The 25,787-nt window shown below is 48.9% G+C and overlaps 1 pseudogene; it reads left to right on the top strand.

The window, feature by feature from the left end:
* The window catches only part of LOC139825811 (dynein axonemal heavy chain 9-like), a 248,318-nt pseudogene that overhangs the window by 95,155 nt on the left and 127,376 nt on the right, over positions 1 to 25,787 (top strand).

Below are 25,787 nucleotides of genomic sequence, written 5' to 3'. Positions count from 1 at the left end.
GAGTCTGCACATAGATCATAAGACGCTTGAGTTGTAATAAAGCAGTACAGTATTTCTTGCAGTCTTATTTGAAAAATTAATTAGATTAGTCTAGGAAAATACTCAGTTAAGTGAGTTGAATAAAGGCAGTGATGTCAAGAGGGGAATGGTGCTTGCATTTCAGACACCTGACAGTGAGGTTTTCACAGGTAGGATCCTCTAAACCTCCCTCACTTGGGATTTTAACGTGGGGATGTCAGCAATTGCTTAAAGAGAATAGACTGGGGGCAGAGCTCACTGTGCAACTCTCAAGGACAAGTGAACAGACCTGAAAAACAATAGCAAGTTCATTTTAAGTGTGACAAAATCTCACTCTTAATGGTGGCTTGGATAAATAATGTTGGACTGTATTTTCCAGACAGGTATTATGCTATTCCAGATGTATATGAATATGCTTTAATGCATAGCAGGACCCTTCACCTGAACATGAACCCAAAATGCTTTGTGAAGAGGAACCTTCACTGGAGAGGTGCACCAGAGCCATGAATTCTGTTCTCACTATTTGCATGTCCATGTAATGTGTTTTTTCCCTTGTCCTCCCTGCAAAGACATCCAGGCCTTCACCTTAAAATATTTCTATCCAGCAGGACTTGGCAGGTGGAAAAATATTGGACACAGTTTGAATCGCCACCAAACTATTTTTTTAATCAGCTACGTCCTTTGTTTGGGCCTCAGCAGAGATGGGGATTGATTGCTGACATGTCTCTTAGATTGACATTTTTCATCCCATTCAGACTACGGCTTCCTAGTGATTAAAATATATATTGAAAAGCAGTGGGCAGAGAATAAGAAAAATACTCTTATTAATGACAGGTTTTATATGCTTCAATTTAGTTGCCGCATCAACCGGATCCTGGAGTCCCCCCGAGGGAACGCGCTCCTGGTCGGCGTGGGTGGAAGCGGGAAGCAGAGCCTGACCAGGCTGGCGGCCTTCATCAGCTCCCTGGAGCTTTTCCAGATCACGCTGAGGAAAGGGTACGGGATCCCTGACCTGAAGGTGGGTGACTCCTGGGGCTGAGGTGGAGCGGAAGGGAATAAAAAGCAGAACTTGCCCTGAAAACTTTGGGATCCCCAATTTAAGAAGGACAAGGAATTACCAGAGGGAGACAAAGATGCTGAGGGGTCTGGAGCATCTTTCTGATGAGGAAAGACTCAGTGAGAGTTGGGGCTGTTGAGCTGGAGAAGCTGAGAGGGATCTGATCAATGGATCAATATCTCAGGGTGGGTGTCAGAGGATGGACCAGACTCTGTTCAGTGGTGCCCAACGCCAGGGTGAGGGGCAGCGGGCACAGACTGAAACACAGGAGGCTCCATCTGAACATGAGCAGAAACTTGCTTGCTGGGAGGTGCCAGAGCCTGGCCCAGGCTGCCCAGAGCGGGTGTGGAGTCTCCTTCTCTGAGACATTGAAACCCGCCTGGACCCACCTGTGTGATCTGCTCTGTGACCCTGCGTGAGCAGGGCTTGGGCTGGGGGATCTGCAGAGGTCCCTTCAGCCCCCACCAGGCTGGGATCCCGTGATTCTGTCTTGTTGCGTGTTGAATGACGCCATTGTGAAGACAGTAAAAAGCTCCAGAGACTATATGGGACTGCAGAGAGGAGCAGTGCTTCCCAACACATCTGTGGGGTGCAGACAGGCCTGATGTCCCCTGCCAGCCCTCTGAGCTGGCCAGACCCAACAACATCCCAGCCCAAGGCTCAGAGTCAGCGCTGGGCTCCGATGATAAACCCCTGGTGTGGACATTCAGTTAATGCTTGTTCAAGAAACCGTATTTGACTATTATTTCTAATTAAACCAAGATGTGGTAATTAGCTCACCTGTGAGGTGCCTGTTGTGGAGTGATTTGGAGGTGGAAAAGGAGCAGGAGAGAGCAGGAGGAGAGTTCCAAAGTCGTATCCAGTCCTTCCACCAGGATTTTGTATGAGGGAGGGACTGAGGGGATGGTGGATGGTTCACTATAGAGAACAGGTGCCTGTGCTTATATCTATGCGCAGGCTAGTGAGCACAGAAGTTACAAATCAACATTGTAAAATATCGTTGAAATGATTTTCAAGTATTTTAGCTGCTGGCAAAAGGATTCTCATCAGAAATGTTGTAAAAATCACAACCTCAGTAACTTCACGCCATTCTGCTCGGGAGATGCGATGGCCAATGAACCCTTGCCTTCCTTCCCCATCAGAGGCAGGGCCTGATGACCTGTAGTTGTGTACAGGTTGTTTTTGTCATGTTTTTGTCACGTCACACAAGCCTGATCCTCCATCCATTGGGTATTTTCAACTTTCCTCTGTGTTCTTCAGCCCCACTCGTACAATTTTCTAGCTCCTACCTGCCTATTCATTGAGAAAACCTGTGCTCCCATCTAGGAATATAGCTTGAAACCAGCATTAATAAACTTGTTTTCAAAGCATGTCTTTACTTCTGTCTGTGGAGGTGGAAGATAATTTGATGTTCCCTTCACTCTATTCATTTTCAAAGAGTTTATGAAATATGGAGTCATCTTTTTTTCTTAGATATGGAAGAGCAGGATGGTGACAGATTACCCTGTCTGGCATTGGCCCCTCGTGCTGTTATAATTGATCTAATTCAAATTTCCAGTGATGGAAGTAACAAATGATTCTTTTTGAGGGAGCGTGTGTATTTGCTGAATTTCTAAGAAAGTTTCTGGAACACAGGCCAGTAAATTCCTTCAGTGTCTCCCGCATGCCTTGTATCCTGCTTGGAGGGGCAGGAAGGAAATGATGGAGTTTGAGCGGGATGATGGCGTTTTTCCCATCTCATGAACAACTTGGATTTCAAGAAGTTGGTGTCCTTCATCAGGAGGACACTGTGTCCTTCATCAGGACACTGTCCCCTTTGAGGTGAAACAGCTTTTCCATATGAGCAGTTTCTCTGTCAGCATCACTGCACTGAGTGGGACACTGAAGGGCGAGTCCCTGCTCAGACTCTGGAAAGGAATAAAACTGAAAACATCCCTGTTTGCACAAGGTGTCCTTCTCCTTTCTTCACAAGCAGAAAGAAATGTGTTGCAGCACCTCAGAAAAAAAAAAGAAAATTCAGGTATAGTTGTGAAATCAGAGAAATCTACAGCATGGGGACACCAAGGTCCAACATTTTCAGTGGCTGCTGTCCCTCCCAGTCCCTGTGGTGCTTTAATGTCCCCGTATAGTGACTTATTGTGCCCACAGTAAGCCTTTCTGAACTCCCAGGGCAGCCTCCACAACCAGGGACTGCACTGATGTCTTTAGCCACATCCATTGACCTCCAGGTGTTCCAGCTACAAGCATTTCCCTGTGTGTAGCGGTGCTGGCCAGGGCTTCTTTCTCTTTTTTTTTGTGTTACACAGACCTGGCCGTAACGTCAAGTCTTACTGGGTAAAGTCTTACAATGATGACAGCGATAGACTCCCCCATATAACCTGGCAGACTCAGCCATGAAGATGGAGAGTGGCCAAAGTGCAGTTTCACGCTAATTAATTGCCATTGCTTTATTCTTGGTTAATGGGAAGATTCTGAAATATCCTGCTTGTAGATGTGGTACCTACCTGAGTTTTGCAGAATGGAGGTGCACCCCCTAAGTCCTCTTGCTTTTCAACGTCCAGGCAGACCTGGCAAACCTGTACCTGAAAGCCGGTGTGAAGAACATAGGCATCGTGTTCCTGATGACCGACGCTCAAGTGGCAGATGAGCAGTTCTTGGTGCTGGTGAGTGACTTCTTAGCATCAGGTACCTCTGTCATTGCTTGATTTCCCCTTTCCCCCTTCTCAGTGTGGTTGTGCTCATGGTAGCATCTGTGGTTTTAGAATATACAGAAGGGCAATATATGAAGTGAGCTAGAAGATATGTGGGTTATGTTCTGGACTAAAAGCCATGATAAGGTCTCCTTTGTGAGGATGTACTCCATCATCTGATAGTTTTTCTTTCTCTGATGTTGTGTACCTAGTTTTTCCATACTTCATGGTATACTCTCTACAGTTAAGAGACGTGTCTGTTGTGACATTGCAGCTGAGGACAGAGCCCAAGGAATGTATCAACAGATGAAGAGTTTGACCTGTGGATCTCATGCATCCGCACTCTAGTTACCTAATAAGGTTTTTCCTGGCTGGAATATTTGACTGCAAGTTGGTGGATGGTACAAAGCCACCAAATGACCGTGTCTGTGTGCGTCACCTAGCTGCTTGTCCCATTGCAGTCCTTTTCCTCTTTGTTTTTCCATTAAAGTTTTTGAGTTGTTGCTTGCCCAAACAATTGCAGAATAGCCAGCCTACACACAGATGCTCTGTTTCGCTGCAGAACATGGCATGAGTATGTGTGGTGGAGCACTCCCCATGCAGGGCGCACTGCAGCTACAGCGCACATGGGAGCGTGCGGCTGTGTCACCGTGACCGCAGGGGGTAACCCAGCCTGGGCATATTCCCCAGAGTCCCTGGAAAATCACTGCTACCAACTGCATGATGCTTTTTTCCTTATTTATGAGTCAGGAGTGGGAAGACTCCAGCTGGTTCGGGTGACCTCTGTGCATGGTGAGGACTGGAGAGTTGAAAGCACAGGGAAGCGATAGTTTGTGCGAAACTCCAGAGTTGACATATGTGGCTGTAAATTGGCCAGATGGTTTGAGCAGCAAACAATCTCTGCCTGTGATAAATTTGTAATCAGGAGTAAAGACAGGGGTTGTTGTGGAGGCGGGTGAGTAGCTCCTGTCACCTGTGTAGATGGCACAAATATCTCATGACATGAAGTGAAGCTCTGCAGTGTCCTGCAGCAAGGGGCAGGCCAAGCAGCCTGGTTTGGGATGTCCAGGTCATTTTGCGGTGGTTCAGAAAGGTGTCACATTTTCCTGTAGCTGCTATGTGGGGAAGAGGGGACAGATCAGAAGTCCTCACTCAGGGTCTGGGGAGGCAGCTCAGAATTGTGGCTGGACTGAGGACTGAGGAAGGGACCATGGGAGGGACCATGACAAGTGTAACAAGGGCAAGTGCCAGATTTTGCACCTGGGACACAGCAACCCTGGCTGTACAGACAGACTGGGGGACGAGATGCTGGAGAGCAGCTCCATGGAGAGCTCTGGGGGTTCTGGTCAGTGGCAAGTTGAACATGAACCAACAGTGTCCCTGGAGCCAAGAGGGCCCCGTGTCCTGGTGCATCCAGCACGGCACGGCCAGCCGAGCAGGGAGGGGATTGTCCCGCTCTGCTCTGTGCTGGGGCGGCCTCACCTGCAGCATTCACTGTGTGCAGGGCTGGGGACACAGGAGAAAAGGAGATAAAGCTACTGGAGGGTGTCCAGAGGGACATGAAGCTGGTGAAGGTTTGGAGGGGAAGCCGTATGAGGAGCGGCTGAAGTCCCTGGGTTTGTTCAGCTGGAGCAGAGCAGACTGAGGGCAGAGCTCATGGGGCTGCAGGTTCCTCAGCAGGAGCAGGAGGGGCAGGGCTGAGCTCTTCTCTGTGACAGTGACAGAACCCAGGGAATGGCAGCAGATGTGCCAGGGAGGGCAGTGGGACATGAGGGAAAGGTTCTTCACCCAGAGGTGCTGGACACTGAACAGGCTCCCAGGGCGATGTCACGGCCCCAGCCTGACAGTGTTCAAGGAGAGACTGGGCAATGTCCTCAGACACACGGTGTGAACTGTGGGGTTGTCATTGCAGGGACAGGAGTTGGACTCCATGATCCTTGGGGGTCCTGTCCATGTCAGGACGTTCTATGGTTCTATGACCTCCCAAAACGTGACCTAGTGCCACCCAGCGGGTGCTGCCTGAGGGCTCTGGCTGCTTCCCGCTCTCTGCAGGCTTGTTTTTCTTACTTGTTTCACTTCTTTCCATCACCTAAGGAGCTAGAACAGAATATATATTTTAGACTCTCTTATAAACAAGCAGATATCTGATTAGTGTATTTTCCTAAGTAATTAGTGCTCATATTGACAGTATCTCACTCAATAATAATGATTTCAATCAAATCAGAAGCCAGAAGGGAAGTGAATAGGTGATAAATTAAGTAACCAGAAAAAAAAGAAAAATTGGCTGGTTATGTTTTTGGCAATCAGTTGCATAACTATTAACTTTAAAAAGTTTTTAAAAGATTTCTGACTTTTAAAATGTTTTGGTGATGTGGGAGTTATTTTACCAGCACTGGCAATGGCATTGAACAGCTGCAGGAACGGTACAGGTAACGAATTGATTTGCAAAACTGAAATTATTTCATTATTGTGTATAGCATATTAGGTATTTGCGATTTTTTTTTGTAATCTAATCAGCACTGTCGATCTGACAAAAATGGACTTTCTGTACTTTGGCTTTATTCTGTGTTTGTTTAGCTCATACTTTTATGAGAAATGTTGCTCTCACAAGGGCTTATTTTTTAGCAGAATGATGTTCTGTGCCACTTTGCTGCTGCTGGGGCCTATGGGCGCCTGGCACAACGATTTTTCTCAAGGAAGGGTTTTCCCCAAGGCCCTGAAGAGGGAGGCACCTGCTTCACTTTGCTCTGCGACTGCAACAAAATCCAGACCAGTAAACCCAAACCTGCCTTCTTCTCAGGTGAAATCCCTGATCTCTTCCCCGATGATGAAGTAGAAAACATAATCAACAGCGTGAGGAATGAAGTCAAAGGCCGAGGGCTGGTGGACTCCAGGGAGACTTGCTGGAAGTTTTTTATAGAGCGTGTTCGACGGCAGCTGAAGGTGAGACAGGCTGGGGGAGTTCAGGTCTTCGCCATCTGCCTTGGTGCAGGAGCATGGGGTGAAGATGCTTTGGGCTGCCTGGTAGGAAGGTCAGACCGCAGCCTGAAAGGCTTTTCTGCCTGTTCATGATGAGAACTGTGATGCACTCAGCAAGTAGTACTGAAGTGCAGGAAATGCTCTCTGTTGCCATCACTTCTTGGGTGTTAGAAAGCACTATGGAAGTTGAGAACGTTCTCTTTCAAGAGCTGAGCAGGACCAGCCGCTCCCTTTTCAAAGCCGGGCACAGGGGTGCATCAGGACGAGGTCTTGCTGCTTGAAAGAGCTGCTGAAGGGATCAGTGTTCATGTTGTTGGGGTTCCATTGCCAGAAGAAATGAAGTATTATGTTAAAAACAGAGTGCTGGAAACTGAGTGGCATGCAATGTGCCTACAGGATTTCTTCCAGCACAGCCCATAATCCAGCATAGAAAGGCCTTATGAATATGTCCAAAAGATCCCAGAACAGTTTCAGGACTATTTCCCATGTGTGCTCAGCTCACGGGGAAAGCACAGTGAGGCGCACAGGAGAGTGAGACTGTTCCAGAAGGTGTTTACCCCTCTGCAGCGCTGTTCACTGCTGCCGGCACAGGGCCAGGAGCTGGGGAGGGCAAAGAGAGAAGCCTTGATCTTTGCTCAATGAAAGCATGTCCTCCTCCTTACTGCTCCGTTTGTGTTGGTGGGACACGGTCACTGAGATAGGGTGGCCCGTTGCTTTTTTGATGTGGGAAGGTACATGTTTAGGATGGGGAACAACTGGAAAATTAATTTTTGAGGGAAAATTTGAGGACCATGCCACAGTGTAGGTGCCCAAGGAGAGGGAATGCAGTCCTGCTCTTTCCCTCTCTGGGTGTAGAGGGGATTTTCTGATGAGTCCTGATGCTGTTTTGTGACTTTTCAGCATCTTGGTTGTCTTCTGCCTCCCGTCCCCTCATGGATCTATTCCTGTTATTGTGGTGCACTGGAAGGGCAGTGTGAATATGATTTACTTGAGGCTGATCCCTTCTCTTTTTTCTACCCTTCTCCTTAACCGTGTGTTACAGCAGATGGATGGGGTCAGCTAGGAAGTATTATTTATGCTTATAAATATCTCCAGGGTGGGTGTCAGAGGATGGACAGTGGTGCCCAGCGCCAGGGTGAGGGGCAACAGGCACAGACTGAAACACAGGAGGCTCCATCTGAACATGAGCAGAAACTTGTTTGCTGGGAGGTGCCAGAGCCTGGCCCAGGCTGCCCAGAGCGGGTGTGGAGTCTCCTTCTCTGAGACATTGAAACCCGCCTGGACCCACCTGTGTGATCTGCTCTGTGACCCTGCGTGAGCAGGGCTTGGACTGGGGGATCTGCAGAGGTCCCTTCAGCCCAATCGTCTGGGATCCTGTGAAGAGGCTTTTGTACATGGACAGCTTCCTGAAACTTGCCTGGCCCTGACAGAAAAACGTAGAGGTGCCCAAGGCATATGCTTGAAGGTGCAGGAAGGATTTCTGTGTGTCTGTCCCCATGCGCAGTGGCCATGGCAGAGGAGCAGGAGCTCTAAGTTCAGCTACCTCTTCTGAAATGGAAACTAAAGTGGGTTTGTTACAGGCAGTTCTTTTGTGGCTTCTAAAAAACAGATCATGATGGAGGTGTTGACCCACTATAGCGACATCTGAGCTAACAGCAGCCTGTCCTATGACACTTGCTAAGGTACCAGCCAGGGCTAACAAGTGGGAGAGGGATGATGCACTGAGTGAGATACACTGCTTCCCAAGCTGGTCCTTGCTCACATGTTGCTACTTCATTGCATGGTGGCATCTTGTCCATGTCCTTCTTTGTGGCCAATTAACAAAGCTTATATGGATTTATGAGCCACAGCGGGCTCACAGGAAAAGGGCTGTGATGAACAGTAGTGGTAGGTTTTGGTTCTTGGGTCTTATCTTGCTGTTAAAGCTGGTTGTGAGGCAACAAAGAGGAAAGGTACTTTGCCTTGTCCTGACTTTACGTCCTTCCAGAAGGAGTTTCCTGCTGGCAAAGGCAGAGCTTGTGCTGCCAAGAGGAGCTGTGGGCCAAGCGGCTGTGGGGCAGGAGGCTCCCAGCCTGCAGGAAAGGCAGGGGATGAGGGAAGGGATAAGGCTGGAGGAAGGAGAAATGGTGCAGGGCAGAGGGGATGCTGGGCAAGGGAGTAACAGCCCCTTGACCAGGCCCCAGAATAATGCAAAGAGAGACCCCCAGGGGCCCACATACACTGCACAATTTGCTGCAACTCAGAAACTTTTAGCAGCTGGACTGAAATAAAAGCCTGAAAAGCAAAGGACCTGCTGCACAAAAATGCAATGAGTAGGGAAAATATATTCATAAATGCTTTTATTTCTGTTCTGCTTTGTTTTGAGGTTTCTCTATTCAAAAAATGTCTCACTCTGATAAAAGCAGATTTTGAGTTTGAGCCACCTCGACTCTTTTCAATGCTGCTTTCGGGGAAACAGCCCAGGTGGGCCTGTGGTCCTGCCAGGACAATTTAGATCCATTCACTTTAATTCCTGGTTGCACCACTTGAATACAGATGCCAGTTCCCTGCTGGGCAAAGCTTTGTTTCACTGCTGAAGCAGGGAAGGGTGGTTTTATTAAAACCCAGCTTCAAGCTTGAAAGTGTGCCAGGCTTCTGCTTTTGACCATGGCAATGTTTAACACCACTGCTTGTCTTTATTGCAGAGAAAAAATGTGTTCACTGCCACATTACCTTTTTTTCCATGCCAGGCTTGCTGGCCTGAAGTGCAAGGGCTCAAGGACTGAGGTTGCTGTAACCTCAGCTGGTGCTGTGAGATCTTCCATTCACGGAATCCCAGCCTGGTGGGGCTGAAGGGCCCTCTGCAGATCCCCCAGTCCAAGCCCTGCTCACGCAGGGTCACAGAGCAGATCACACAGGTGGGTCCAGGCGGGTTTCAATGTCTCAGAGAAGGAGACTCCACACCCGCTCTGGGCAGCCTGGGCCAGGCTCTGGCACCTCCCAGCAAACAAGTTTCTGCTCATGTTCAGATGGAGCCTCCTGTGTTTCAGTCTGTGCCCGTTGGAAGTGGATGGAAGAGCCTGAGCTGGGCTGTGCAGCTGGAACCCCATGCCTGCTCCTGGCTGTGTCTTCTCCCGTTCTCCTTCCCTGGGCTCTGCAGGTTGTGCTGTGTTTTTCGCCCGTGGGCAGCAAGCTCCGTGTCCGCAGCAGGAGGTTCCCTGCCATCATCAGCTGCACGGCCATAGACTGGTTCCAGGAGTGGCCGCAGGAGGCCCTCGAGTCTGTCAGCCTCCGCTTTCTGCAAGAAACAGAGACCGTGGAGGTGAGCACCTCACCCACTGGCATCTGGGGCTGCCATGGCCGTGCCTGGGTTTGGGTTCCTCTGCGGGGGGTGCTGGTGGCAGCCAGGTGTGACATGTCCCTCTGCTTGGTGCAAGCAGTGCCTCTCGCGATGGGGACAGCACTGCAGGGACAGCACTCACCCAGGACATCTGGGTGACCGTTCAGAGAGGAATTGCTGGTAACTCTCTACTGCTTTAGGATGAGAGAAAATGGCCTCAAGTTGTGCCAGGGAAGGTTCAGATTGGATATTAACTAAGGTTTCTTCCCCAAAGGGCTGTCGGGCATTGGAACAGGCTGCCCAGGGCAGTGATGGAGTCACCATCCTTGTGGAGGGGTTAGACAGAGATTAAGTTCTTAGGGCCATGATTTAATACCAGAGTTAAGTTATCGTTACACTTGATGTTCTCAAGTGTCTCTTCCAACCAAAATGTTTCTATGATGCTAATTAACTTAAGCAAAGCAGGTTTTTCAGAGAGGGGCACAGCCCTCAGCTGAAGCATGGCCGTGGGCACCATGTTGTGTTTGTGCACTGATAGCACTGCCAGACACACCACTGCTTTGCAAGCAAGAGCGGCAGCTTACAAATCGGTGCAGGAAATAACCTAATGCTTATGGTTATTGCAGGGAACGTGGGCTTTGCTCTCCACAGGCGTGTCTGAGCGCCTGTAATTCTCAAGGGCAAAATTATGTCAAGTTCTCATTGATGACAACCTGCTGCTAGACTAAAAGAGATTCAGTTATGTTTATTTAGCTTTTCTGGGCAGGATTTTTGTAGAATAAAGTCTACAATGTTTCTTTTTATGTGTGTGCTTTCCCTATTTGTAGAGGAGAAAAGCCCAAATTTATGCTTGAAAGGCTGTTATTTTATAGAGCTTAATGCTAGAAAAATTGCTTGGAATAAGATAAAATATGAGATAAAAAGATATAAAAAGAGGTATACAGTACATGAACAGACAAAGTTATTTTAGAGATAACAAATGAAAAGGGATCAACTTGGATGTTCCAGCCTGGATTTTGCTGCAGCAGAATAAAATGTTAATAAATTCCTTTGTATATGGCACAGATCTGCACTACATATAGTTGTTCAGTTTGAAATATTTTCTCCTTGTCTTCTCATCTTACTTTTAGGATTCAGTGAAAGATTCAATAAGCAAATTCATGGCCTATGTCCACACAAGTGTCAACGAGATTTCGCGATTGTATCTGAGCAATGAGCGACGATATAACTACACCACTCCAAAGTCCTTCCTTGAGCAAATCAAACTCTATCAGAATTTGCTACTGAAGAAGGGCAAGGATTTAAAAGCAAAAATGGAGCGGCTGGAGAATGGCCTGGAGAAGCTCAAGAGCACATCTGCACAGGTAAGCAAACCCTTGGGGTTAAAAGCTGATGGGTTTTCGTGTTTCTCTGTTAGAGGCATCTCCTCATCCTGGTTTGAAGGAGAACTTTACCGGCTGGAACTGTGCAGAGTGTAAAATTTGCACTAGATCCTGGCTCTAGTCTGGTGTGAACTGGTTCTTTGAGGAGCAGGAGTTGTGTCTGTACTGGAAAGGAGAAGGGGAGGGATGTATATTCAGTCCCTGCTGCTGGGGTGGTGCCAGTCCCTGGTGACAGATCACAGGAACTGAAATGAGATAGGGATCCAACTGGCTATGTACATCTTTTAATTATTATCTTTCAGTTGTGACAAGATACCTTATAAAATAGAGGGAGATCAGTGATTTTTGGAGTAGCATCCAGGGGATCTACAATGACTTCAGCAAGAATCCTTTTAAAATATAGCTGATGGTCATTTTTCCTTGCATTATGCTGTCCATCTTTGAGGGAAGCTACTGCGTGTCTGAAATGTAGACCAGCCATCCCCAAATCGCCCTGCCAAGGACCAGCACTGGCACTCTTGTGCAGTAAAGACTAGATGTTGTTCTGAGTATTTCACAAACCCCTCTGTAGTGACTCAAACTGCCTTTCAGAGCTTTGCTGTCTACACCAGTTGCTAGCTCCCGTTTTTCTCTCCATTTCATATTCTATTAACTGTTTCAAATGTTCTCTTACAAGCTTCTGCTGTGGCAAATGGACCTCTCCTGAAGCTGCTCTGAGGAAATGCAGGGGGTTGGTGGGAATGAAGGACTAGCGGGTTCACTCCCTTCTGCCTATGTGCTCTGGGTAATGCTGCTGACATCAACAACGTCTGTCGTGCTCAGAAGGGTATGTGCCTCGCTGGAGGGTGATGTATGGGCTTTATTAGTGCCTCTTGGCTCTGAGAGCCTGCGTCTCACTTGAGCACTTGCTTTCTTCATGGTGCAGGACAGGTCTTTGAGGACACAGAATGGGAGGGGGCATGTTTCATGTCCCCTTTGCAGGTTCTGTCATCTCCTGCGGAAGGATGGGGCTGCGGTTGAACAGCCAGTAGCAGAGAACACCAGTTAGAACCAGTGATGTCAACCAGAGCGACCTCACACCCACCCTACCTATGGGGGGAAATCATTTTGCTGACCTGTGCATTGCTGCTGGTTTTGGTGGTGTCCCAGTGATGGAAAATTTGTGTTAGGTCTATTTTTTATTGCAAGCAACTAATATGAAACCAACCTTTTGAGGGGAAACAAGTCCCTGTAGTGTCGGTCAAACATGGGGACCTTTTGTATTCTTCAGTTGTATCTGCATATAGGTGTTTTGTTGGCAAGGGTTCTCTGACCAGCCACAGAAGAGGTGCTGAGGAGTGGTGGAGGGCTGGGGAGGAGATGGGGAGCCACAGCACCTTGGGGTCTTGTCTATTTTACTGTTGCGAGAAGGATAAAAGGAAGCGATGTTCATATCTGGTTGGAGTAAGGCTGGGTGAGAAACGCCTGTTTGTGAGGTTCCTGAAGATGCAGAGCAGTGAGGAGAAATGTGTCAAATTTGAATCTGAGATTAGCACTGGGGGCCTAAAATTAAACACCTGAAATATCAGATGTGTGCAATAGTCAAAACTGCTGCCGAGTTGAAACAAGGGTGTGGATATTTAGCAGTAGTGAAAATCATACCAGAACGTTCAATCTTGTCTGAACTTTACACTCACCCATGGTTGGTCCTGGTGCTGAGGAGCTGACGAGTCTTATGTCTCAGGTGTGTCATCTCCAAGCTGTGTCGTGGTGCTTGAAAGTGATATGTTGTGGGTTGTTTTGGTTTTGTTTTTTTCTTTAAATTTCAAAGCAAAGGTGGAGGATTTCGATGCCTGGGTGTGGCCTTACGTCTGAGGACTAGTGCTCCTGTCACCAGGATTCTCCAGTTTCCTGCTGCTTGGATGCCACGACAAGTTAATTATGAGTTTTATGCGTTTCTATAGACCTTCCAGTGTGGCCTCAGCATGAGGGAGCTGTTGTGCAAATAGTTGCGGGGTACATTTTGACTTAACCATTCCAACTTCAAAATAACCTCTTCCCCCTCCTTTGACTTGTTTCCCCTCTCCACCCCTCGTCCCTGCTCTGGACAACTTGATACTGTTGACCAACTTTTCTTCTAAAGAAATGTTTTCCATTTCCTATGTTTCCTCACCATCTTTCCCTGAAGACAGCGACTGTCCTCAGTACCCTGAAACGCAGGAGCCGGCTTCCAGTTATTAGGACATAGAAGACTTAGGAAGATGCGTGGGATGAGTAATTTGTTTTTCCAAGTGATGTTCACCATGAAGAGGTCAGCGCTCTGTTCAGAGCTCATTGCTGAGTCATTTTTTGGATGACCTTGGTTAATATTGCATCACTGGATTCCAGATCCAAGTCTTGCTTGCTCTATCAATTAGTCGCTGACCTTTGTGATGTATTTTGTGTTCTTGAAACAAAGCAGGGAAAATGAGGTAAAATGAGTCTTCTGGGAACCTGCCCTGCAGGTTTTCTGTTCTTTAATAATTCTTCTTGCTCTGTCCTGGTTGAGTGTTCATGGGTAAGAAGACCAACAAGGCCAATATCCTGGTGGGGGTTTGTTACAGCCCACCCAACCAGGATGAAGAGGCAGGTGCAATATTCTGTGGGCAGCTGGGAGAAGTCTCCTGATCGCCAGCCCTTGTTCTTGTGGGGGACTTCAACCCACCAATGTCTGCTGGAAATACCACACACAGAGAGATTAATAGTGTTCTCTCCTCACTCTGGGGTGATGGTCTGCTGTCATTTTTCCTGCCACCTCGGTCTCTCTTTGTACAATTATTCTTGAAGTGTTACCCAAAAGTTTCCGAAGAAGCAGCAAATAGCTCTGTGTGCAAGCTGCCACCCTTTTTGGTGTGAGAGAGGGGAAATCTGAGTACCTGGTTACCGTGACGTTTGTAGAAAGAGGAGAATTTTTCATGCCTTTATTCCTGGCATTGCTGTGCCAGGGACGGCTCCGCAGGCCACCCGTGGGAGCGCATTAGATATTTCAGCTGTGCCTTCCCGAGGCGGCGGTGTGAGCCCGCCCCGCTCAGCGCTGTCTCATCAGGCGTTTTCATGGCTGGGCATCAGGCTGTGTGGGAAGGGAGGAGAAATGGATGTGACAGACTGGTTTTGCTGTGGAAACGAGCCTGACATTAAAGGGAACTTGTTTGATGTGTTGAGGGGGTGAAACTGGAGGAGTGAAGTTCATAAATCTGCATTCCTGGTGCTGCCCCCAGGATACCACTAAAGAGAGTGGATTTAGTTGTTTAGGCGTAGCTCCTGTTTCTCTCTTTCCACTGCACAAACACTATTAAATTGTCCCTGTTCAACTGTGTTTGAGCTGTAGCCTCACTGGGGAAGTGTGATTTGTTTCCTTACACAGGTGAGGGAGGCTGGAGGTCAGCAAACGTCCCCCAGATGTGGCGAGGTCTGTTAGCAGAGGGTCCTCAGCTCCCACTTGGATCATTTCCACTGGGAATTTAACGTGTTGCCCAAGCCAAACTGGGCAGTAACACACACCTTCACAGTAACACACACCTCTGGCCTTCCAAATGTTTCATTCGGGCAAAGCCCCAACTGAATTTCTTGATTTTAAAATCCTGACAGTGTTATAGCAAGTCATTTACCCTTCCGCTATTACATGTGCTTGGCTGAAAGAAGGTTTTGTCAGAACATTTTCTGTTCTCAGAGGCTGTGCTGAGGGCTGAATTTACATCAGCTGTTGAGTGCTGGTGGGTTTTAATCCCTCACTTGTTTTGTTGTGGCCACGTAAACCCCTAAAGCTCCCATTCATGTCTATATCCAGCACATCATTTTTGGGCAGAAGCTCACAAGCCATATCTGCTATCAGTGAAGCCTCCCACTTCAGTTTCCTGCAATCCCCAAAGATGTGGAGCTGAACAAGAAGCTGCTGCTGAGTTTGCTGAATGAAGGGATTCCATGCTCCTGAAGGCTGGAGTCATCTGGATTTACAGTTGCGCCTTTGCCCAGGTGAAAACAGCATTGTAGTGCTGGGCAGCAGGAGGTGACAATGACTGAAGCGCACAAAGAGACTTCTAAGAAACCGCCCTCCACTTGAAGCTGATGCCGAATGTCAATAGCTTCAGTTTATATGATTGCGAATCTTGCTCTCTCTTCTGGTATAAAAATGGAATTATCAACAAAAGCAAGTGTCTGACTTCCCTTCTAGTAAGTACTTTTATGTAGGTAAAGATGTATTGAAGGAGCATTAAGTAATCCTTTATGCGCCTGACCTCAGGACAGGGAAAAACTCCATGGTCTGCACAGAGCCTGTGGAAATTAATCGATACGGTGCTTTTAGAAAGAGACTTTCTGTCTTGGAGTGAGAGCCAGTGTGAGCTGCCCCACCATGTGAGCGCTCCAGCCTGTTGCTGAAAGTGCTCCTACCTTACGCGTCTGAGTAGCTGCTTGGTGGAGCTGCTACCACTGCTGTGCCTCGAGGCTGCCAGCTGAATGGGGGATCCCTTCTCAAGCTCATTTGACATCACGAATTGGAACAGAAGTGTGATGGGAGCGGCTGAGGGAGCTGGGGGGTTCAGCTGGAGAACAGGAGCTGAGGGGAGACCTTCTGATCTCTGAACTGCCTGAAAGGAGCTTGGAGCCAGGGGGGTCGGGCTCTGCTCCCCAGGAACAAGCGCCAGGAGCAGAGGAAACGGCCTCAAGTTGCGCCAGGGGAGGCTGAGGTTGGATGTGGGGAACAATTTCTTCCCCAAAGGGCTGTGGGGCATTGGAACAGGCTGCCCAGGGCAGTGCTGGAGTCACCATCCCTGGAGGGGTGGACAGACGTGGAGATGAGGTTCTTACGGATGTGAGTTAGTGCCAGTGTAGGTTAAACAGTTGAACTTGGTGATCTTAAAGGTCTTTTCCAACCAAAATGATTCTATGATTCCACAATGTAAAGTCCCTCAAGCCTTGGGCGTCTGACAAGGGCTGTATGTGTCAGCAGATCACAATCATGATGTTTGTGGTGTGAAAAATGCCCTTAGTGCCACAAGTCTGTAGGACCTGATGGTTGTAAGGGAACTGATGGGCATCTTCTTCTGCCGTGTGTGTGCGGGGTGCGGGGGGGAGGAGGTGTGTTGCAGGGTGTGCCTGGCAAGCAGGGGGTTCCTGGTGCACAGGACCTCCTCAAAACCTGCACGTGGCAAAATAACACCTGCTCTGTTCTGTAGGTGTCAAGGCTGAGAAGAGAAAGAAAGCGTAGCTGAATTGTAGTGCGTCATCGCCACTGCCAAACACATATGTACAGTGCATGCGTGCCTCTGTTAGAGGGGACGTGATGTGACACCAGATCTCGTGTTCAAAGAGAGGTGACAGCTGGGTGTATTTGGTTTTCTGATGAGAACAGCTTGCTGCAAGTGCCTGGCCTATGGTGAGGCTCCTGATTGCACAAAGGCAATCCCAGGAACAGCTGAAATGAAAGTTTCCACCTGCTTCCCATCAGATCATACTCAAAGCAGCATTTGCATTGCCCTGGCACCTCAGTCCTCTTTCCAGGCAGGGAGCAGGGCTGGGACAACCTCAGCAGCTCCATCTGCTGATGGGGTTTCTCCCCTGCTGGGTTCCTCACCGCTCGCAGGCTGCTCCACTGTGTGCACCACACACACCGACCCTGACCCAAGCAACCATGGGCAAAGGAGAGCAGCAAATCTTGCTAACAGCTAGAATACCACTTTTCTGTGCTACCGTGGCATTGCTTGCTTTGCCCACAGGCCCTCTGTGCTTTTGAGTGCTGCTCAGCCCCTCCGGAGTGTGACCCTGTGCTGCTGTGCAGGGCAGGAACAGGTTGGTGCGTGTCTGTGCTCCCACATGTGTTTCTTCCCTCCAGGTGGATGAGCTGAAGGCCAGGCTGGCAGCCCAAGAAGTGGAGCTGAAGCAGAAGAATGAGGATGCTGACAAGCTGATCCGGGTGGTGGGAGTGGTAGACGGAGAAAGTGAGCAGGGAAAAGGCGATTGCTGATGAGGAGGAGCAGAAAGTGGCACTTATCACCCAGGAGGTCGAGCAGAAACAGAAGGACTGCGAGGAGGACCTGGCCAAAGCTGAGCCTGCCCTGGAGGCTGCCCAGGCTGCTCTGAACACCCTTAACAAGGTAGGGTAAAGATTCCCCTGGGAATCCAGTATCTGCTGACTGCATTGGAGCAGGGGGAAATATCATCTGATGGCCCAAATTTTTGGGCGATGTATTCACCCTCCTCCAGCTTCCTCCCAGCTGGTGCATACTGGGTTCTTGGTGTAACTTAGAGTAGCAGCAAGGCTGCACCAAGTTGCCTTTTACTCATGTTTATGGAGAGCAGGAGGAACTGGAGGTGGGTGTTTCGTTTGCACCTCTTCTCCACTGTTGGCTGGCTCCACTGCTCGTTGGTTCTGCCCCACAAGGAAGGGAAGGTCACCTTAGAATCATAGATCCATAGAATCACAGGATGGTTTAGGTCGGAGGGACCTTCAAAGCTCCCCCAGTGCCACCCCTGCCATGAGCAGGGACACCTTCAACAGCTCAGGTTGCTCAGGTCATTCCCCAACTTATACTGGAACCTGGACGGACCTACAATTTATCTTGACTTGAAGTTCACACGGCATCCTGGAGCAGAAAACTCCTGCTGCACCCAGGGCAGAGGAGTGGCCAAGCACCTGGTGCAGCTGGAAAATCAGAATGAATCCCATGATTGCAGCAAGGCAAGGCTCTGTCATGCCTCAAACCATGGCTCAGTCATAGCCCTGTTGGGGGAGAGGAAAACAACTCTCCGTCATCAGGAATGGGTTTGCTGTTTAATTAGCTTTCAGAAAACATGGCTTTGCTGCAGAGATGTGTTGCTTTGGCTCTTGTTCCTGGAAGGGAAAGGACTGTACAAAGGGAAAATGTTTGTCTCCTTATTAGTTTTGGTTTCGTGCTGGAGCTGTAGAATATTTCATTAGGCAAAGATTAGGGAGATGCTGGGATTTTTCTCTAGGGACCTGTGAAGCTGCAGTAGCAGAGCACTGGAAGGCATGGTCTCCTTTACCTGCTGATCGGAGATGCGCCGGAGAGCTTGACCTGCTTACTAATGTGAATAATCTGCAATATTTGTGTGTGTATATACAGTTTCTCCCCAATTATCTGTCTTCTTTGGGCAGCACTGCTATATGCAACATTAATATGGAAAATAGTGAGAAAAACTGTCAAGTAGAATGCAGCAGTAAATATACATAGTTAGCTACCAAGAAGCTCAGTAAGTATGTGGATACATGGACATTTCTGTGCCAGTGTCACCTGCTAGTTTAAAAGAAGAACAACCATGTCTATTCAGACTTGTATAGTATATGCATAAAATAATTAAGGTAATAAGTATATGGACCATGATGGATGCCCAGCAGGTTATGACAGACCCAGCACAGAGCACCTGCAAAATCAAAAAAATGCAAAGCCAGATGTGACAGTGAGTTTGAAAACTTAGGAAATCAGGTTTTAGAGACAAAAATGCCCTTTATCTCTTGCAGTGCAATTTGTCTGCGGGCTGTTCCTCAGCACCTGCATCCCCTAAGGAGTGCAGGACATGGAACTCGGGGGATCTGATGTTTCGACATCCTCATCTCATTTTGGGAGGAGGGAAGGAGGAGATGAAGGCACAGCGACTCCGGGACTGCCTTCCCCTGCCCGTGGGTCTCTGCTTGGCACAAAGCACTTGCAAGAGGAGGCAGAGTTGTCTCTCTGGGCAGCCTGTGCCCGTGTGAGGAGGAGGATGGTGCTCGGCCAGTGCTGCTCAGTCTCCGCACAGGTTACAGAGAGCAGAAAACAGTGACAGTATCAAAAGCAACAAACTCGCCATGCAATTGCCTGCAAGGAATATCCCCCTGGAGATGGTCCAGAGACATCTGAGGATGCCATAGTGGTTCCTGAGGCAGGTGGCACTCGGTGTCAGTGTCCTGTCTGGTTTCCATCCTGGGGATACTCCAGTGTGCAGAAGAAGAATTTAGAGTGATATAAGGTTGTAGCATGGAGGGTGTTGATCTCTTCTCCTGAATAGCAAGCGATAGGATGAGAGGGAATGGCTTCAAGTTGCACGAGGGGAGGTTTAGATTGGATATCAGGAAAAATTTCTGAATGGAAAGGGTTGTCAAGCATTGGAACAGGCTGCCCAGGGCAGTGGTGGAGCCACCATCCCTGGAGGGGTGGAACAGATGCGGAGATGAGGTTCATAGGAACATGGATTAGTGCCAGAGTCAGGTCATGGGTTGAACTTGATGATCTTGAGGGTCTCTTCCAACCAAAATGATTCCATGATTCTGTGATTAAAATGCAACAGATTGATGCCATCAGGGAAAAGGGCAGAGCTCCTTTTACATGGTACTCAAGTTCATCAGCGTGGCGCTCACCATGGGCTTGACTTGTCCTCTTCCCGTGGCGCCAGAAACTCTCACAATAGGGAAGGAAACCAGGCACCCCATGCTGCCCAGGGCTTCCTCCATCTCCTGACCAGGACAGCATCATCCTCCCCTCCACCCAGGGCAGTGGCGTCCCCGTTCCTGTCATGCCGTGAAGTGTTCACTTCCTAGGGAAAGAACAACAGCACCCACTCAGCATCCCATTGCCAGCAAGATGCAGGCTGTGAAAGACAGGCTGCTTTGCCAGAGCCCCCCAAGCAGCACCCCCAGCACACGGGGGCTCCGGAGAGGCCACATCGTCCGTGCTGCTCCCGGCTGAGCTGAGCTGGGTGCTGGGGACACGGGAGGGAATGTCGGGCTGCTCGCCTGTGCTCACGGTTGGCTCCGTGTCATCGAGCATGTTAATTAGAGACGTTTCACACTGGAAATGCACACAGCTCCCAAGGGCCTGTTTCTGCCAGCTCGATGATTAAGAAAAGCTCAAAGCAAACGAAGACACATTTAGGAATAGATTCATGGCAGATACCTTTATCTAAAAAATGAATGCTCAGAAGTACCAGACTCTCGCACCTTGCTGCCACAGATAGAAACTGATAGAAGCAGAACATCAGAGAAAATAGATTAAAAACTATTCAGAACTGATAGAAACAGGAGCTGACTGAAACTCATAGATTTTCCTTAAACCAGTGTTGAAACAGCCCTTATCCTTGTTTTGACAACAGCGTGTCATCTGAGCACAGCTGAGTTACCCGCGCTGGTTTTTCCTATGCTAAAGCTAAATCGCGTGTGCGTGGAGACAAGATTTAAGATGTCAGCAGATCAAATCCTCAGCACTGCTTTATTGTCACAGTTGCAAGGGTGTTAGGAAATAGGTGCTTTCTCCACAATTCACCTTTTTTTAACTTAGGTTAAGATTCATCCCACTTTCTATTAGGGACTCACTGAAGCTGCCTGTGTTGACAGTGGAGGAGGTGGATTAGCTGATTTTCTTGTGAGGGGACTGTCTGTTCACCCCAATGACTGCCATCCTGCTAAAGGTGCTTTGTTTAAGTGCCTAAATTTGGGCTGGATGATGGCCCCAGGGGTGCACACAGATAGTTCAACAAGACCTCAGTGCAAGGGTGTCTGGCACAGGGAGTAGTTGAGCACAAAGAGAAGAGCTTCAAGGCAGTTTTAGAGGGGCTGGGGGCAATTTGAAGAGGTTATTATTTGGAAAGTTTTCCTTTTTCCTTATCCTGATCTTCTGAGACGGCAAAAAACCTCCTGCAGCAGGGAAAGGGTGGGAGTGTGGGGAGGAACATGGGGCTGGGCTGGTCCGGGTGCAGGGAACTGAGCACATGTGCTGCAGACATGCACAGCGGTGATTTAGAGGCAAGAATGTTTGGGCTGGAAGAAACCCAATTTATCAGATTGATAGCTTGGGAGCCTGACTCTATTAGTTGCAAAGTAGAAAGCAAACCCATTAATTTTTGTCTAACAACCTTGTTTTCCCGTTTTCAGAAGAATCTGACGGAGCTGAGGTCCTTTGGCTCACCACCTTCAGCTGTCAGCAATGTCACCGCAGCCGTGATGGTGCTGATGGCCCCAGGAGGAAAGATTCCCAAGGACAGGAGCTGGAAAGCAGCCAAAGCCGCCATGGCCAGGGTGGATGGCTTCCTGGACTCCTTGATCAAGTTCGACAAGGAGAACATCCATGAGAACTGCCTCAAAGCCCTTCAGCCCTATTTACAGGATCCCAAGTTTAAACCCGAATTTGTGACCACCAAGTCCTTGGCGGCGGCCGGGCTCTGCTCCTGGGTGGTGAACATGGTGCGGTTCCACGCTGTGTTCTGCGAGGTGCAGCACAAGCGGCAGGCTCTGAGCAGGGCCAACGCCGAGCTGGCGGCTGCCCAGGACAAGCTGGCCAGTATCAAGGCCAAGATTGCTGTAAGTGCTTGCCCTTCGGTGGGAGCAGTGTAAGGGAAAGGGAGCTGGGGGTCCTGGGGACAGCAGGGTGACCATGAGCCAGCACTGGGCCCTTGTGGCCAGGAAGGCCAATGGTACCTGGGGTGGATTAGAAGGGGGTGGTCAGTAGGTCAGAGAGGTTCTCCTGCCCCTCTGCTCTGCCCTGGGGAGACCACACCTGGAATATTGTGTCCAGTTGTGGCCCCTCAGTTCCAGAAGGACAGGGAACTGCTGGAGAGAGTCCAGCGCAGCCACCAAGATGTTGAAGGGAGTGGAGCATCTCCCGTGTGAGGAAAGGCTGAGGGAGCTGGGGCTCTGGAGCTGGAGAAGAGGAGACTGAGGGGGGACTCATTCATGGGGATCAATATGGAAAGGGGCAGTGTCAGGAGGATGGAGCCAGGCTCTTCTGGGTGACAACCAGTGACAGGACAAGGGGGAATGGGTGCAAACTGGAACACAGGAGGTTCCACTTAAATACGAGAAGAAACTTCTTCCTGGTGAGGGTGGCAGAGCCTGGCCCAGGCTGCCCAGGGAGGTTGTGGAGTCTCCTTCTCTGCAGACATTCAAACCCGCCTGGACCCCTTCCTGTGGAACCTCAGCTGGGTGTTCCTGCTCCATGGGGGATTGCACTGGAGGAGCTTTCCAGGGCCCTTCAACCCCTGACATTCTGGGATTCCATGACTTGTCACACTGGTCACTGCCTGGGGAGAAATCCTCCACTTTGGAGCAAACTGCTTCTCTGTGCTCACGTGTGGAGTGGGAATCCAAAGATTTTTTTTTACTGCTGCTTTCTACATTTCATCTGTTCTTCGCCAGCCTTGCTTACACCTTGAAAGAAAGGCTAATTAATAATTCTTATTATTCCCACCTAGTTTTTCAAAACGTAATTTACCTCTACACCTGGGTCCTCAGGACACTCATTGTCTCAAACCAGTGTGTTCCTGGGGGGGAAGAGGAACCGGAGGCTCATTCAGAGCACTCATAGCATGTGCTGGGCTGGCTCCCTGCGCTCAGTCCCCGATGATGGGCGTTTTTTGCAGGATGACGACTGCTGAAGTACGAGGCTAAAAGTTTGTCCCTGCACAGCTCCCTGATGGCAAATCTTGTGCATCATCCTTATTTAGTTTTTTGCTAATTAAAAAAAAAAAAAGAAAAAAGGCAGCGCAGCAGGGACATCTTTACCCAGCCTGGCCTGGGATGTCTCCAGGGATGGTTCATCCACCACCTCTCTGGCCAAGCTGGGCCAGGCTCTCACCACCCTCAGGGCAACAATTTCTTCCTCATGTCCGGCCTGAATCTCCCTCCTTTAGTTTAAACCATCACCCCTTGTCCTATCGCAACAGGCCCTGCTCAAAAGTCTGTCCCCATCTTTCTTATCAACCCCATTGACGTATGAAAAGGCCACACTAAGGTCTCCCCGGAGCTTCTCTTCTCCAGCTGAACCCCCCAGCTCTCTCAGCCTGTCCTCCCAGCAGAGCTGTTCCAGCCTCGGATCATTCCTGGGGCTCCTCTGGCCCCGCTCCAGCAGGTCCATGTGTGTCCTGTGCTGAGGACCCAGAGCTGGACCAGCACTGCAGACAGCAAAAAAACCCCACAAAAAACCCAGACAAATAAGTCAATAAAATCAAAATACGTAAAAAATATTGACAAGTAAGTAAAAATATTGACTTATTTTGGAGCATGTGCCCCGAAACCTGCCTTTTCTTAACATGCTGTGGATCTGGCATCCTCCTTCATGAGTGAAGGATCCTGTGTGTCTGTGCCTTCGTACTGACACCACAGTGTGTGCAAAATCCCCTTTAAAAATCAACATGTGTTGTCAGCTGGGCTGACAGTTCTGTGTTGAAATATGCGGCTTTGAGATGTGCACTTAGAGAGGGGCAGCGCTGTTCCTGCAGCCCAGCTCGTGCGAGGACTCATCTGTTCCATCTTCGTTTTAGAAAATATATAGCTCTTTTGATGCCTCCTAGGCTTCTTAAAATGCTTACTACACTTTTTAACTAAAAATATTAAAGAAAAGGCTGCAGATTCCTCCAGTAGCCCCTTCCTGCTGCAGAGGTGGGCACAGCACCTGGAGCAGGGCTGGATTTGGAGCTATTTAGCCTCTAATTCTCCCATCTCAGATGTGAAATACAGCACTGGGAAACATTTTTTTATCCCTTTATGGTTCTTGTTTCTGAAGCTTTTAATGTCTGAGCTTTTTCTCTTCTTTCTTTTTTTGAAGAAGTGGGATTTGGTTAAGGAAGTGTCAATCCCCCCAATCTTTGGGGGGATTACTGGTACCTCACCAGCATGCGCTTGCAAAACTGATTGGTTTAGGTGAGTTTTCCCCTCTGCAGATGGGTAATGACACACTGCTCGGCGCAGGGCTGGATCTGTAGGGATCTTATCAAACTGCTTATCAAACTGTGATATCTTGGATACCTTCATTGACGTGAGGCTGATTCATACCTGCTCACAACAGGGCCCTGAGCTGCCGCATATCTATTTTTAGGAATAAATGAGACTATTTGGATTTTCAAAAATACTTATCACTTTGCCTGGGAAGTAAGGTCACTACAAATCTGGGGAGGGTAGATATAGAAGTGAGAGCTGTCCTCCCAGCTGCACACAGATGTGTTTGTGTGTTACTGCAGAGTGGGTCTGGTGGGCATTGCAGCTCTGACCTGTTCTCACAGCTCACGCTCATGTATCAGATTGTGCTTGTGTAATGGGGTTTTATATATAGGAGTGTACGTATGCACACACATTCATGTACCTGCAGGGACAGAAACTTTTTGTGTTATTAATTCCAAGACAGGTCAAGGAGGGAGCGCTTTGTGTTTTCCAGTATCCTGGAGAGCTGCAGATACTGGAATGGAATGGAATGGAATGGAATGGAATGGAATGGAATGGAATGGAATGGAATGGAATAGAATAGAATAGAATAGAATAGAATAGAATAGAATAGAATAGAATAGAATCCTTTTTTATTTTCAGGTTTGTTTCTAGCGTAGCTCAAACAGCGTTAGAGTGATTTACGAGCAGTTTATCCTTAAGCAGTTTGCACTGGGTGGAGATAAAATCTATTATTACTTCTGCCTCTCTTATCAGAAGTGAGATGCTCCAAGTGCTTGTGGGAGCCCTTGATTTGTTTTAGACCTGAGTGTGAGCAGCTCTGGCCAAGCAAAGGGACAGTGTGGGGGGCTCCAGGTGCTTTGGGAGCTTCTGCCCCTTCCCAGCCCTCAAACACTTTGCAGCCGGCCTGCACGTGAGATGGTCCCGCCTGGAGCTGCTTGCGCTCCTCTGTCACAGTGTCCAAGGCAGCTCAGGCAGCTTTAGGAGCAGGATCACTTTATTGACTTCTATGTCATAGTCCTTTCTAGAAAGAGGGCACAGGAGGTGTGTTCTGGCGATGGTTCAAGCCCCAGGAGCCCCTTGGGGTTCTGCGCGCAACTCAGCAGAGCCTCAAGGACTGGACCGAGACCAGAGGGGCTGCAGCATCAGAGAACAAAAGACTTGGTTTTCTTAGCTGCCCTGTTCATAGCTATAGCACCACTCATAGGTGCTTGGCCATAAGGACCCCTTTTCCCAGTTTAAATTCACACCAAATACATTAGTTTTGCAGGTTCTTCGCCTGTGCCCTGCGCTGAGGGTGTGAGTTCCAAGCACACAATGTAACCCAGGACCCGGCTGCTCCGCGCTGCTCCTGCTGCCGCAGGGGGAGTATCTCTCCAGAAGGGTTTGCCTTAAAACTGTGCTGTGATTTTCTCCTTTTATTTTCTTTTCTCATGTACAGCGCCTCAACGAGAACCTGAGGAAGCTCACAGCCAAGTTTGAGAAGGCCACTTCCGACAAACTCAAGTGTCAGCAAGAAGCCGAAGCGACAGCGTGTACCATTGCTCTTGCGAATCGACTGGTGAGTGTCAGCAGATGCAGCTCACCCCAAACCTGCCCCGCAGACACGGCACCCAAAATCCTGCACCCCAAAATACTCTTCCCAAACCCTGCACCCCAGATCCTGACCCCAAGCCCTGCA

Source organism: Patagioenas fasciata, chromosome 29, assembly GCF_037038585.1.
Source record: "Patagioenas fasciata isolate bPatFas1 chromosome 29, bPatFas1.hap1, whole genome shotgun sequence".
Lineage (NCBI taxonomy): Eukaryota > Metazoa > Chordata > Aves > Columbiformes > Columbidae > Patagioenas > Patagioenas fasciata.
This window is presented reverse-complemented; position numbering and strand designations above follow the sequence as displayed.